Raw genomic sequence first — 5,172 nt, forward strand, 5'->3', positions numbered from 1 at the left:
CCGTGGTTCGTGTCCCGGACCCGGTGGCTTAGAACTCACGCGGGGCGCGTGGGTGTGTGCCCAAGATCCCGAGAGGAGAATGGAGGAGAAGGGATTGCGGTGTGGCCATCCCCCCTGGGGGGTGATTTCTCGCTTTCTATCTCTATGTCTCTCTCTGTCTGTCTGGTGAGTGCACGCGCCCTATAGCGAAAACCTCTCAAAAAAGAAAAAAAAGTACAAACTGGTAATATCTATTAAATATGAATGCACATACTATAAAAAATTTATTTTTATTTATACATTCATTTATTTTACTTTGACTGGAGAGAGACAGAGAGAGGGAGAGAAAGTGAGAAAGCAAGCTACCAGGTCTGGGGACTCGAACCGTGGTCGGCCATGTGAGAGTGTCCAGCACCTTAACCACCACACCACGTGCTAGTCCCAAGAGGACATACTTTTTGACCCATTATTCTTTCTTTCTTTTTTTTTTTTTTTCATTTGTTCTAGGACACGTGTGCTCACTGGAAAGAGAGAGCAGTCACCCCCCACAGAGGGGGATGGCCATGCTGCTGCAATCCTGTCTCCCTCTCCGGATTTTGGGGGTGCGCTCACACATGCCCAGCACTTTTCTTAAGAATTATTTTATTTAACTTTACTTTTTAATTTGACCAGAGAGGGATAGAGTGAGACAGAGAGAGAGAGAGAGAAAAAGTGAGGAAGAAAGCCGCCAGTCCCAGGACTCAAACTGCGGTCAGCCATGTGGGAGTCCAGTTGCTATTAACCTCCACGCCACCTGCCAGCACCCCCAACATGTGTTTTCAACACTGAGTCCGAGACTCAGACCACTCAGCTGCGGGTCTACTCAGTTGACCATGTGACCCAGATGCCTCAGTTACCATGCTGGCCTCCCCATGCATTTTTAAAAAAGAATTAGTTATTTGGGACCAGCAGGTGGCATAACGGTTCCATTGCTGGACAATCGCTGTTCGAGTCCCAGACTGGCACCTTTTTTTTTTTTTTTTCTGGCTACAAGTTTATTCAACACAAAATAATCTCCCCAACTTTACTGAGTTGGCTGGCCACGTCCACGACCAAATCCGCCTCTAAACTGGACCTCAGTGGCTGACCTGGCCCCAGCCTCGGCTTCTTGTCCGCACCAGGGGGCGCAGCACTCCGTCTGTAGGTGTCCCTGTCAGCTTCTCCTCTGAGTCTTGGAGGTCGCTCGCCCTCCAGACCTTTGGGTCAGGGCCTGCCAGTCTCAGGACAGCTTCGCGCAGGGTGGCAGGCGCAATCTCGGGGGGCAGGTGGAGGCAATCGTGCAGGTACTGGGTTACCCTCATTGGTAAGGTTCCAGTAGAAATGTCTCCAGACAAACTGCTCCTTCACGTAGCCGCGAGACTTCAGAGACTGCGTGGCCTTCATGACGTGAAGGTTGGGCACATGCTTGTCAGCCAGCTCCGCTGCTTGGGCATATGGACGTCTTTTTTGGCTACCATCACTCCCTCCGTAACAAGGAGTTCGTAAATGGCAATCCGGTTCTTCTTGGGCATCAACATCGCGGCACCTGCAGGGTCCGGGGCTGAGACTGGAAAGGCCCCGACCGGCACTTTAAACCCATGCTGGGGTGGCAGCAGGTGGTGTGCACATTGCTCTCCTTTTTTTGTCCACCAGAGAGGGAGGGAGCACCCTTAGTGGGTCAGGCCACAGTCTTTATTTTGGGGGGGGGGAGAGGTTTTTTCGCTACAGGGCACGTGCGCTCGCCAGACAGACAGAGACATAGAGACTGAAAGCGAGAAATCACCCCCTGGGGGGATGGTCACGCCGCAATCCCTTCTCCTCCATTCTCCTCTCGGGATCTTGGGCACGCACGCACACGCACCCAGCGTGAGTTTTAAGCCACTGGGTCCGGGACGTGAACCACGGTTGACTACTTGGGAGTCCAGCGACATAGCCATTACGCTAACCGTTGGTTCCCCAGGCCACAGTCTTTTTGTCTGCATTTCCCCATCTTGTCAGCGTTTTGGGCATGCACAGGCATGCATGCACATGTGGGCTGGTGTGTTTTCCTAAAGTGTTTTTTTTTTTTAATTATTTTATTCATTTCTTCTTATTTCTTTTTATATAGCTTTTACCAGAGAAAGAGAGACAGAGAGAGAGAGAGAAAGCAGTTGCCAGGTCTGGGACTTGAACCAGTCAGTCATGTGGGGATTCCAGCACTTTAACCACCATGCTCCCTGATGGCCCCAATGGCTGGTGTGATTTTCAAGCCCCTGGAGATGGGCCTTGAACCCTGGCTGTCATGGAACCCAGTTCCCTAGGCAGTGCACCTTACCTGTGCACTGTGGGCTGGCCCATAGCAAGAGCCTTGAAATTACTAAAGGGTCCAAGAGTGGAGATCGACTGTTTAAAAAAAATAGTACATCAGGGACCAGCAGTTAGCATAATGGCTATGTCGCTGGACTCCCATATAGTTGACCGCGGTTCGCGTCCCGGACCCGGTGGCTTAAACTCATGCCGGGTGCGTGTGCGTGTGTGTCCAAGATCCCAAGAGGAGAATGGAGGAGAAGGGATTGTGGTGTGGCCATCCCCCCTGGGGGGTGATTTCTCACTTTCTTTCTCTCTGTGTCTCTCTCTCTCTGTCTGGCGAGTGCACGCGCCCTATAGCAAAAACCTCTAAAAAAAATAAAAGTAGTACATCAGATAATTAAATGCTCTGGAGTGTAAAACAGAGTAAAGTTTTTTATATAATGATGTGGGATGGTTTCATAACGCAAGTGAGTAAGGTTTTAAAAAAAGACCTCGCAGTATGTGTAGAATACTACTATTACTAGTTTTTTGAAAAAATATATTTGTTTCTATATGACTGTAGTATATCTTTTTTTTTTTTTTATTTTGAGAGAGATTTTTGCTACAGGGCATGTGCACTTGCTGGAGAGAAATAGAGAGACAGAGACAAAGTGAGAAATCACCCCCTAGGGGATGGCCATGCTGCAGTCCCTTCTCCATTCTCCTCTCGGGATCCTGGACACACACACGCACGCCCAGCGTGAGTTTCAAACCACCGTGTCTGGGACTCGAACCATAATCAGCTGTGGGAGTCCAGCAGTCTAAAAGAGCAAGCCGACGAATGTCGATACCTCTGGGGAGGGAACCTGTGTTACTCGGGGACGTGGCTGCAGAGTGTTCTGTTTCGTCTTGTCTTTAAAGTGTGAAGGTGTGTATTTGTTCAGGAGAGAGAGTGGGAAAAGAGAAGGAACCCACCCCTCCCCATGGGTAACAGGCCAGGGCAGTCGCTTCTCCTCTGTCTCTCCCTTTTGGAATTGTAGGCACGCATGTCTAAGTGCCTGGCGTGCTTTTCTCACGTTGCCAGGTCTGAGGCTTCCACCACCCGTCGGCCACGCGGGATCTAGCTGCCTTACTGGAGCTGGCTCAGTTTTGTTAAGTAGGGATAGTTTAGTGTATATCCTTTTGCATTTCAAAATTGTGCACTATGTGAATATGTTAAACATGTATAATCAAAAGAAGAGAAATTATGAGCCAGCAGGTGACATTGTGGCTAAGGCGTTGGGTTCCCCCCCATAACCAAACCACAGTTCGAGTCCCAAACCTGGCGGCTTGAACATCACAAACTGATAAATAAATGCTTAAAAGAGAGAGAAATTGAGCCATTAAAAAAAATTATTCATTTGTTTGTTTCAATTTGATGGGGGGGGGGCAGGGGAGAGAGACAGAGAGTGAGAAAGCAAGATGCAAGGTCTGGGACTCGAACCGTGGTCTGCCACGTGGGAATCTAGTACCTTTTAACTACCACGTCACCTGCCGGCCCCGAAATTGAGCCATTTTGAAGGGTTAAAAAATAAACTTTTCCTTAAGATACTACAAAAGTAAACAGAAAAGCCACTATAAGGTTAAAGAATTATTTGTACTTTATAAAAAAAATTCCCACAGCCAGCAGGTGGCTGGTGGTTAAGGGCACTGGACCCGCACATGGGAGGGGAGTTACTGAAGTCCTCCAGGAGAGCTGGGGAGTGCTGGGGCAGTGGGTGTGGGAAGGAGAAGCTTAAGTCAGAGAGGTCGTCAGAGAGGTCAGAGAGGTTGTGTTGAACACTAGGAAGAAGAGAAATACCAGGAGGAACAGAAAAACTGCTGGTCTAGGACTGTGGGTGTGTATCTGTGTTTATATGGTATGTACAAGAGTCTACTGCAAGGTGTGTAAATTTGAGTCAGTTTCTTTTTTTTGGAGAGGTTTTTGCTGTAGGCCGCAAGAACTCACCAGAAAGAGAGAGACAGAAAGCAAGAAATCACCACCTCCCCACTCCCTGGGGGGATTGCCACACCGCAATCCCTTCTCCTCCATTCTCCTCTTGGGATCTTGGGCTCACATACACAGGTGCCCGGTGTGAGATGAAGCCATCAGGTCCGGGACTCAAACAGCGCTCGACTACGTGGGAGTCCAGTGACATAGCCTTTACACCATCTGCTGGTCCCAAGTTTGAGTCAATTTCTTCAGTGAGGAAAAGTACCGTTTTTTCATTTAGATTACTCTGACACTCCTGTTATTTTCATATTTTTTTAAAAAAACAGAGTCAAGGGGGATCCACTGTTAGATGTGTTTTCACCTTCCCGAGATGTCCCTAGCTACCCAGTGGCCATGTACCAGTAGTGAGAGACTCAGATCAAGAAGGGAGAGAGGGCCAGCCCCGTAGCCTAGGGCCGAGGGAGCCGGATCTTATGCGGCCCACTGCAGTTGGAGTCTCTCTGGACACGTGTGCGTGGATGCCCAGTCCCAGGCGTGGGCAGGTGGAGAGAAGGGACTGTGGCGTGAGCACCCTCCACTGGACAGGGCCTCCTCTCTTGCCCTGGCTAGCATACACTCCTGGCAGTTAAAACAGAAGGAGAGTAGAGGACAGTGGCTCTTCCCCCTTCCCTGCCCTTCCCAGAGATCTCTGTTAACACACGGCACGGAGGCTGTAGAAATTATTTATTTTAAAGAATTATTTGTCTGATTTTTTTCATCATCATTATTATTTTTTCAATTTGACCCCAGAGCAACAGAGACAGAGAAAGGGAAAGCGAGAAAGCAAGCCCCAAATCCAGGACTTGAACTATGGCCGGCCATGTGGGAGTCCCATGCTTTAACCACCATGCCACCTGCCACTCCTGTATAGATTATTTTAAATGGGATTAGTTTAC

General features: G+C 49.1%; 1 pseudogene; it reads right to left on the reverse strand.

The window, feature by feature from the left end:
- Positions 1–985: 985 nt before the first annotated feature.
- On the reverse strand, positions 986–1,535 carry LOC102501740 (40S ribosomal protein S10 pseudogene; annotated as a pseudogene).
- Positions 1,536–5,172: the final 3,637 nt, after the last annotated feature.

This window comes from Tupaia chinensis, unplaced genomic scaffold (assembly GCF_000334495.1).
Source record: "Tupaia chinensis unplaced genomic scaffold, TupChi_1.0 Scaffold000574_1, whole genome shotgun sequence".
NCBI classification, from domain to species: Eukaryota; Metazoa; Chordata; class Mammalia; order Scandentia; family Tupaiidae; genus Tupaia; species Tupaia belangeri.